This window comes from Hyposmocoma kahamanoa, unplaced genomic scaffold (genome assembly GCF_003589595.1).
Source record: "Hyposmocoma kahamanoa isolate Upper Pololo Valley unplaced genomic scaffold, ASM358959v1 202, whole genome shotgun sequence".
Classification (NCBI taxonomy): domain Eukaryota; kingdom Metazoa; phylum Arthropoda; class Insecta; order Lepidoptera; family Cosmopterigidae; genus Hyposmocoma; species Hyposmocoma kahamanoa.
In genome coordinates, this window is record NW_020653726.1 from 9007886 (window position 1) to 9018976 (window position 11091).

Below are 11091 nucleotides of genomic sequence, written 5' to 3' on the forward strand. Positions count from 1 at the left end.
GATTCGAACCCGGGACCTCTGCGTGGCAGTTCAGCACGGTAACGAGGCAGCTTTTGGAGGCAGAGAGAGGCGGAAGTACGTCTCAGAAAAACGGAGTTAGTTGTAATAGGCTCCGTCACATGGAAATCAAACACGGTTGTTTTTCCGAGGATTCTAACCAAGTTGGTATCGCCCCACTCAGATACGGTCTTAAGGGTCACTTTTTTTGCCATCGCTTTCCTGAGTAGCTGGATTTGGGTTCCGGAATGTGCCATACCTGTCCGTCTGGTACAAAAATATATTTGAATTTACAGCAGCAGATCATTGATGTGTAGAAAGAAGAGAGTTACATAGAAAACTTTCTTCTCTGGCTTCTGTCTATGAGTGACTTCCACAATATAAGTTGCATAAACATGTGGGCCAGTACACCTGCAACAGCGAAACCCAAACTGGAGGTCATCGTCTTCGAGGCAGATCAGGAAACAGTTACTCAATATACACGCCGTATTCTTACAGAGAAACGAGGAAAATGCCATAGAACGAGAACCGGTTTTCACATCACATTAGCACTCTTCTATGTCTTGGGGATACAAGATCCTTACGGGTGCGTGAAAACCAGAGACATCCTAAGATGCACAGGTTCTCACCATTTTCAAGGCGACTTGTATTGTTCACGTCAAGTGCGTAAGGTTTTCATTACGTCATTTTAATGGGTCTGAACTTCTAGCACTGCAGGGATACAATGATGTATCTTGACTGGAAGTTAATCGGAAGAAGTAAATAAAATTAGCTTTGGTTTTTCTTGGAAGTTGTCAGTGTGGCTTCTATACTATCAAAGTGTGTCAGGAAAAGCTTTTCTGTAGGACTTGGTGGCTGAATTTATTACAGTTTTTTTCAATGTCCATAGCACCTGATACAGGGTTTCCGTAGTGCGGGGCTATGAGTGTGTGCGTTATTAATGTCTGAACACTCGGAGCTTTGTGGGAACGAGGGAACACGCGAGGCAAAACGATTGTTTCTGCTATTTAGCAGCCGCTTGTGCGTTAAATCGGTGAGTACCGTGGTCTCGAGTGATATTTCGTAATATGTAATAAAATACTCCATAGTCTGACATATTCCCTCAGAAATAGCGTTAGCGACACACGACAAAGGAAAATAAAAAAAATTAAACTCCACGCCAAGGATAGCAGGCAAAATGCTGCATCTTCTCCCAATCTGCAGACTTAATGTCACCATATACTCTAGTTCCTTTAGCGTGTAGGTCATGTGGAGAGTAACGGTTACAGATTTCAACACAGTGGTAAGAACTTTCTAAAGGGACATTTAGGGATACCTGTCTATATCAGTTGTCAGCAAAAGGTCCAAGCAATTGGCTTGACCATCCACATCCTGTACACGCGTAGCGCTAGTTACCAGCTGGAGAGATTGAGATCCTGCAAAACAACAAATGCACGAGTAACATTACTGAACGAACTCAGCCTAATCGGTAGGACGTCGAAACAGTTTGGTTATCGCCAAGTCATAATTTTGTTACTGATAGACAAATGGCATTAAGTACTTTTTTGTCGTTCACCAGCGTTCATAATACTGAGAAATTGAAATTCTCATGATGTCATTAACATCGGTACCAGATGTCATTGCGAGCTTAGGTGCCGATGCTAGCGTAGAGCTCATAGGTAATACAAATATATCACGTTAGTCTTACATCTGATCACATCTTCTTGAAGAGCAGCAGATTGGATTTCTGCTTTTCAAAGCGGTCCTGGATCTAGTCGAAATTTTAAATACATTTTAATTGCAAGGACGCGTAGTTAAACAATTTCCATTGATTAAATTTACTTTAGTGTCAAAAGCAGGGAACAAGTGAACAGACAGGTTGCACCGAACCTATCCGGAAGTCTAACGTAACAGATACAAAGAGTAGCTACCTTAGCCGGGTTACCACTAGCATTTTTTAGCATCTTTGTTTTAGGTAGAATGTATCACGCAATTTTGTGTTGTTTAATGGGTACTACACAGGAGATACACACGTATAGCAGTTCCCTAGGGAAAGTTGTTTGGTCTTATGTAGAGACATCTAATGGAATTTCAAATGTATTTTTTTAACAACCTGTACATTAAACCGAAACTGGTAACAAGATGCTGATCGCAAGAAATATTAGAGAATACAAGTTTTGTAGAGCCTGTTCTTCAATCTTGACCATCATTGATATTTAAATTTGAAACAATTTAACCGTTTTGATTATGGACGTTCACGTGACTTCTAACACGGAGGTCATTATAATTTGAAACGAACGACTTGAAAATCGCGGCAAGGTCAGCAAAAGTTAATAAATTTGTCTCAGTAACTACTTCATTACGCACATTGTAATAGAGAATATCGATGAACGATAACACAAACGTTATAAAAGATTATCAATATTTACTACAAGAGAGTCTAATGTTATAAAAAGGAACATTCCTAAAGCACTGTGTGTTCGAAGATTTCATAGACGTCTAAATATTTGTATAGTTTATATTCAATGTGTTATGTTACGTATTATTATTGGTGTCTATGTCAAATTAACAACTTTTGATAGTTTTGTAATTTGATAGTGCCAACAGGTGTGTTAAATTATCCTTGTTTTTATATACGACCATTTTGAAGTGCCTAATTATTAGAATTTTAAACATATTTGTTGATTTAAAAATGATTTTAGAAAGCTTTAGATAGTTTTCTAATTTTGAGAGTACTACTAAATACTAAATAATACTATAATTTTACGTAACTTTGCTAGAGAAATGTTGAACAATTTGTGTAATTCAATAATAGCGAGGGTGAACCTCACACAGCATAACTTGTACAACTAGATACTGAGTAGGTATAGCATACACAAATACACAGATATGTTTTGGCATACCTACTACGTAATCTTTGATTTTATAATACTGCTAAGGAATTTAATAAATGTCTTAACAAATTTTATCTGCGTTGTAAACAAGCATAGTGGCGCTTGTGTGTGATTTTAATTATAGAAAAAAAATTATATTTGTCAAATTATTATCTGTGACAGGAACTATCCATATCGTGCGGGTGATAATGCGTCTCAACCTTGAGAAACAAGTTATGTTAAAACATTTATAATATCATGACCAAAAATAAAACTTATTCTATTACCACCTCCATATTGCTAGAGAAATTCTTTGTCATTCGAATAGAGGTACAGATTATGGTTACATTTCAAAATTGCCAAACAAATAAGCATCTAATTTATTTATCGTTGTTTAAAGTTCGTGGTGGCCGCCATAGTCACCGTTTTACAATTTCCCGTATTCCGTCGCAAACTAAAACCTTTTTCTATTGCACTGTCGATAAATGGAACTCTAGCGCGTGTACTCCCTTCCTCTTATGATATGGGATTCCTCAGACGAGGCGTGAAGAGGCATCTAATAAGCATGCATGGTGGAGGTGGCTACGGCGATGATTATATCAACTCTGAACTGGCTTCCTTCACGTTTGGATTCCACTTTCTGTCTGTAGCGTATAAAAAAGGGTATTGTAGAATGTTTTATGCGAAAAAAGCACAGCAGCATTATTACAAACATAATGTAATTCAATTAAACTAGAGCAATGTTCGAAATGAAACTATTTTTTCTAATCTAAATTGGGTAGGTACAGGTTTAGGCTTTTTCAAACAAATTAACGTTTCGGGTCATTTACATCCCATAGTCAGCCGGGACTGTGGGACCTGCTACGCGATTTAGACTCGTGTAATTTAGATCCAAAAAAATTCAATTCCAATGAGTAACAATCGCGAAAACCGATAATGCAATGTTTGTTACAAACATATCCAATGCCCATTGGGGTATTTACTTGTTTCGTTAGGCGTAGAAAGATTTTTTCGAACAGGCGCAGTGGCAGTGCCCCTCAGGGGGCATTTGAGGGGTACTGCCACTGCGCCCGTCACCCTGAGACATAAATTAACAAGTCCCATGTGCCTGTAATTTCACCAGCATCCTTACCCTTCAAAACTGAAAAGAAGTAAAGCTCACATTATGTTCGGCGGCAGGAATAGGTGAGGTTGCTACTTCCCTGGACGAACTCTTTCACAAGGAGATCTCTCTACTGGTACTGGTTTCTTTGAATTGATTATTTTTTGTAGAGTTTACTTTTATACAATAAAATACTAGCCTCATTTTCACCATTATTTTGAATTGTTTAATTTCCATTAAACTATATATATACATTAAACAAATCAGTGGCGCGGGCAGAATATTTTCAAAAGATAATATAGGTAACAGCATTAAAGCATTTGTACATAGATTGAATGTACCGAAAAGTAAGAAATTCACAGAATACCATAACATTTGTGGCCTCCGAACCCTGTGTATCCTGTACCCCAGAACCAAATGGGCGGGCGGAACTAAAATTAGAAATTGCTCTTTCGATACTCTATGCCTCTAATGTAGCACTCAATAATATGCAGAAGTAATGAATTGTGTTGTTTGATTATTGAATCGTATATTTTTAAGTCAATCGTCAAACATCATAATGTTTGAATTTTGGGATGAGGTGAAACCCAATCTAGAAGAACTTCGTGTGGAGTGTGACCAAACTAGGACCTCAAGATACGATTTGGAGTTGAGTAGATTGGACGTAATGGCGACATAAATATTGTTAAATAGCCAAAAAGATTTATACTTACGTAACCTATTGCATCAAATCCAAAAATGCCTCTAACTGACCACGGAATTTGATATTCCCAATAAACAACAGTGTTAAAGGCCTGAACAATTAAGAATAAAAAAAGATCTTCGTGTTTTGGCTGTGAGAACTAAGTAAACACCTTAATCCGCTGACTGTAATTATTATTAAGTAATTAGTCTGCTAACACACTAATTACTAAAAATGTTTATATTAAATAAAATTAGGAAACAAAAATAATATAATTCTTAATACAAAGATTAATTGGTTATTATTGATGAGCTGGTATAGCGTCTGGCACGGTATGCTAGAAGACGTCCGTTTGAATCCGGCCGGATCGAAGGATTTTTTTCTGAGTGTTCGATCTTTGTATTAATAATAATAAACAAAAAGTAGTGGAGTAATTTGACAAAAATAATTAAATATCACGGTGGTCAAACATCGTGAGGGTGCGTACAGATCTGGCGAATGCACCGCAAATGCGCCTGCTTGCGAAAGGCTCGCGAACTGCACACGTGCATTACGCTGTGCGATCTGTTCGCGTGCGGAACGCACGCCGCTCGCGCGCTACATATTAGTATGCACTAAACTGCAAGCATAAAGCACGCGTGCAATGCCCGTGCAGTGCGCGTGAACAGATCGTCATGCGCGCAGCTCGCTCGTTGCTCGCGCACTGCGCACATGACGATCTGTACCACTGACATTCAAAAAAACTTAAAAAGGATAACCAGGTACTCATTCTAGCAAGAGAAGATCGTTTCACGCGTACACACCAAAGCCTCGTTACTGTACTTGTCACGTTACAGTTACAGCTGGATAATGTGTACCCGGTTTTATATAGCGCTAATGTGAGAAAGTGATGAGACATATGAATTGTTCTGTGAAATTGATCCTCATGATCTTCAGCAATTCCTCATGAAGTGAAATAATAGCTTTGAGGCTTCAGAGCATGCTTCCACTATCTCATGATGGTATGCTCCTATGCAAGTTAGGACATCTACGGGTTTGTATCGACTTTTTTTATTGAGCATTTTCTTTAAGCTTATACAAAAAATCAATAGACTTTTGCTATATTTAAAAAATTCATAATACACTACGGGTAACATTAGGGAAAGTACAGTGTACTTACCTATTTTCTAGTGTTATTCGTAATATACTTACAGTGCATTTTTAATTCAAAAATTGTCTGGTTAAACTTACATATTTTTGATTAATTATTACAAATTTGTTTTTTATGATACCAAGTGATGGGACGAACAAGTCGTGCACCTGGTGGTCAGCGACACGCCTATCCATAGCAGTTGCAGTGCCGCTCAAAGCTTTAAAACGCAAACATCTGAGAGTCACTGCCACTACACCCGTCACCTTGAGACATAAGTTGACAAGTCCCATGTGCCTATAATTTCATCAGCATCCCCCCCCTTCAAAATCTGAACGCAGTAATGCTCACATTACTGCTTGGCGGTAGAAATAGGTGAGTGTTTCCTAACTACGTACCTGCCTTCCTAATTAATTCGATCGAAGTAAAGCAACGGTTTTTGTTAGCCGCTACAATAATTGCGGGTACAGTCCTAATGGGGCATAATGCGGGTCTCTATGGCTTCCTGTGAGACAATTGCCTCTGCACTAATGTTTCGCAGTAACTGTAATTGCTCTAATTGACGAGCGCTATCATTCAACACTGTAATTACTTAAGTTGCTATTTATAACCGTAATGTGTTAATCAAAGAAACTATTTGGGTAGGTACCACTTAGTGGTATTTTATTATGCAACATCCTGAAATTTTATAGGTGTGATAAAGAATGTTGACTCTATAATTCCATAGGCTATATGTCTCCTGTCCCAGTGGTCACTGTCGCCTCTCTGTTTGGGGCGTGTCGGCTTACTTTGGGAAGTCATTCAAAGCTGCTAATCAGTAATGTGAGCATTACTGCGTTTCCGTTTTGAAGGGCAAGGGCGCTGGTGACATTACAGGCACTTGGAACTTATCTCAGGGTGCAGTGGCGCATTTAAAGCTCTGAACGGTACTGAAACTGTTATGGACAAGCGTGTCGCTTAACACCAGGCACACAGCTTGTTCATCACCACCACTTGGTATCATAAAAAAGAGCTCATACTCTATAGTACCTAATGACAGCGCTTTTGTTGATACGTCCTTCAATTCGATCCGACTGTATCAAGCAATCAGAACAATCGTACTTCTGCATAAGCAATAGGAACCTTTGCATGCGCTTCCATGCATCTCACAACTTAAAATAAACTCTATCTTTACCGTACTAAAGTATAAACTAAATTGCTAATTGGAACTTGGCAATTAAAGGGAAGTGAAATTGAATCTTAATTTGTAGAAATTCGAAGTATGGGCGCTCGTGTTATTTGCAAAGTTTTTATTAGTCAGCTTCTTAGTATTGAAATGCCTTTGAGGTATTCACAAGCTCATTCACAAATGTGTCAAAATGAGTATTTTGATACTTTATTAAGACGTACATCCTATGAGCACAGGCACGTAGGAAGGAGTTACCTAATACCAGCTAATTATTGCACATTTATCCAGGTTGGTTAGAAGCTGGTGTTGTGGAATTCAATTATAGAACCAATTTCGGGTTTATATATGGAATAACTATTTATTTTGGGCAGTGTATGCCTAACATAGTAGGTACCGTGCAAAGAAAAAATATAATTAAAACACTTTTACTATGGTCGCTGAACGGTAACTGTTTAAACGACTGTTATTAAGTTCATGCAGGGAAGACATCTTGATAAACGGTCTCAAGATCATAACTGAATTAATATTAATTATTTTGTACATTAGCAGTCTAAGAATAAATGCTATCCAGAACAACTTATTTGTGTTTTTCCTCAAAGCTGTGTTAATGTGTGAATTATGAAGAAAAGACGAAGTTATCTTCAAAACAATGTTGGTGCAGGCGATCTGTCAATTGGCAGCAAACTTCCTTTTATGAGTGTAACAGGAGGGAGGTAATCTGGCGACTATTCCCGGCGGTCGTTGCTCTAATTGAGCATTTGAGCCGTGCGTGCGTGCTAATGGGTTAATTACGTGAGCGGAGAATTGGTGAGTCAAGTGGTGAGGCAGGACGCGCCGCCCGTGGGTGGCAGACGGCTTGGCTCCGCTCGCTCGCATACTTAGCGTGATTTAACTGCACGATTCCGTGCTTCTGCTCACGATGCAATACGTCTAGGAATTGCTAACATCGGAAGTAACGTTAGTATCTCGGTTCCACTGATGAGATATTCAAGGCCTGCATCTGCGTGAATTGGCTGCGTTGTCTCTAATAACATAGGTAGTCAAAACTACATATATATGAGTATGTAATTAATAGACTGTACAAACGATGCCACATAGTAGTCAAGTATACAGTTTTCAAGTTATTATGCTTTAAAGAACTGTCCGTCCATACGTTACTTCGTAGATATTTTTTTTTCAGATATAATTTGCAATATAGTTTGACTTACAAATACATTCATCATGCATTGATACATTTCTTCTATAAAATTGTAGGTCCGAAAAAACTGGTACTTATAAAATGCCGAGCGACTTCTAACTTTCGCTGCCAACAACTCCTCCCGCATAACGGCTTGCGAGAGACACGCGCCAAAAACGAAAAAACAAGAACAGTTTTTTATTCGCGCGTAACGGCTCCGGTAGCCGACGCACGGTAGCTGCTCTCAGTAATTTCAACTTGATGTATGCGAGCTTCAAATTATTAGGATTGGATTTTATCTCTAAACACCTCTCTTGATGGTTTTTAAGATTTGGCAGCATGCCAATGGAAATAGTGTCGATCGATCAATCGATCTGTCTTTCGTTAAAAGTGTTTAAAGAATTCTTATTTATCTCGTACATAATAAAGTTGGGAAGATTTCGCGTTAACATTTAACGTATTATTGTAGTGAACTACTTTCTAACTGGAAAAAAACGTTTTCGAAATAATTATATATAATACAATCTGCATGATCTTATTATAAATTGCTGATATAATAGTTTGGGATGATTTAAAAACTAATAAAAAAAATAAAAAGTTCTCGGAGGTACATTTAAATTCCGTGAGGTTCTGAAGTCGGAAGTGATCGGCTTTCCGTCTGAGAAGCAATTCTTAAAAGTACCTACACTGAACGTGGGGTGCATTATGTAATAAGGTTTATTTTTTTGAATATGTAGGTAGTTCATAGATTGTACTGAGTATTTATATGGTCTGTGGTACTGACCATTCGCGAAAGGCGCGTGCGTGGCATAGAAAATAATCGCACCTGATGGAAAGTTGATTGTTAGACAGTGCCTACGCTCATCTCACGATGATTACATTTACACTCATTGTCATACAAATGCAGGTGCGTGCCCAAGGAATGATAATAATGTTACGTGCTGACATGTTGGTGCACCTGAAAGGTGTTTTATTTTTAATAGAAGTGTGCTTGAGTTATTAAGATTACTTAACTCATTGTAACTTGACATTAGTAAGTATACTTTTCAAAAATGTATCGGTAATGAACGACTAATAAGCCCTGGTAATATAATATCTGGGTGACATAGGGTTACCTTTTAATTTCCCAAATCTATTGTTTGTTTTTAAAACTTGTTTACATTTACGAAATTTTACCGAATAACAATAAATATTGAGGATGTTTACATATTTATAACGATATGTATAGTATTAAATTTTAGATGTCTTTCCTGTTTACTTTTATTTTGATAAATTTTTTACACTTGCCAAGGTTTAAAAATGTTATTAGTAAAAATATAGACTAATAATAGATATATAGTGCGTTCTACAGTGGTACATCCAGTACCACTGTAGAATATTTTTTTTAAATGTTGTTAACTTGGCGTATATTTCCTTGAGAGCCATGAATTTATATTCACATTATATTTTAAACGCAATCTATGTGGCTTATTTCTTCAATATAGTAGTTATACAAGGAGAGCTCAAGTAGAGCCTTAATGTTATTGGACGGAGGTGAAAATATATAACAGTTTCATAAATATCATGTTCAGATGACGTGGCAGCATTTCTGTTTGCCGTAGGTTTTATCTGACGAACGTGAATAAGTCAAACAAAATTATAAAACGAAACCTTTCTTATCTTGATGTGATAAGAAAACTGTTAGGTTTGAAGATAACTTCGTATTCAATGGTATGACTAATCAAGAAGACCTGGCCTATTTTTTTTTTTCATGTCTTATGTAAGTGAGAAATATGAAGCGTTTTTTTGGATAATTTGTGTAAATAATTAATAGTGTAGGTAATTTGGCGTAAAAATTAAAAAGACAAAGTTTTCAAAAAAAAGCTCGGTAGTTTTATTAACAATGTTGATAATTTTGTACGAATTTTGTTGAACGTTCAGTGAGATATTTGGTGTGAGATAAAAGTAAGCAGAAACGCTTTTACATGTTTTTTGTTTTGCGATATTGATCGATATGCGTGCGTGTTTTTAAAATTTAATTCGTGCTTTAGATAGGTTGCATCAATTAGTGTTCAAACTTAAAAACATATTTAGATTTGAAAAATTACATTTAAAAAACAATCGGTTTTTTGTTATATACTGTGTCAACTTCTCTGTAAATTAGTGACGTGCAATATTTGTCCTCCAAAATGATTAAGGAATTGAAAGACAAAAGAACTAAATAGTAAAATTAGTAGCGTTGTAAGACTTACAATAGGTAAAATAGTAATGATTAAATAATAATTTACATACTTAATATAATATAAAAAATCAGTACAATTAAAAATATTTAGGAATGTGTAGGAAAAGAAAGTCTGGCAATGTAGAGAACGAATATTATTTAGGTTTTTTTTTTTTTACAGGTTTTCATACATTGTATTAATTGATGAACTCTTATTACAATTGTCTTACAGTTTGTTGGTTGACTCGTTTGTTATTAATACCTACAACTAGTACTTACAATCACAATAATTATAATACATTGCTACGTATCGACAAGTCTACAAGATAATGTGACATCACACTGTCCAGTCAAGAGACGTTTGTAGCGCAATTTATGACAAGTTGAGAGGTAATGACTCGTTCATGACTTTTAGACGAAATCATTACCAATGTTGTGATATCTTATGGTCTCAAGGCGAAACAAGAACCCAACGTTAAAGTAAATATTAAGGGTGATCCTTAGTCAATTGTTAGGTGTATATCAAATACTACGTAGAAATTTGTGGTAGAGTCAATGAGTAATGAATTACAGGCCATAATGTAGCGAAATTTATTACGATATCGTATTCGAGGTAATTAGTCATTTTGGCTTAGTCTGTCCGGATGGTGGTGCGATCGGCTGATGAGAAGGTGATAAGTGGCGGCATGCCTTAGGGCAATTTGGGCAATGATGTGGGGTGTAGGCTTATCTCAGGAGATCCCAATGGAGGTAGTGGTGAGGGATGTGCCTGGCGGGGGTTGGG

General features: G+C 37.0%; 1 protein-coding gene across 1 annotated transcript in view; it reads left to right on the forward strand.

Annotated features, from left to right (window-relative positions):
* The window catches only part of LOC113226925 (protein decapentaplegic), a 23059-nt gene that overhangs the window by 7757 nt on the left and 4211 nt on the right, over nt 1-11091 (forward strand). The gene's annotated exons all lie outside the window — the stretch shown is intronic.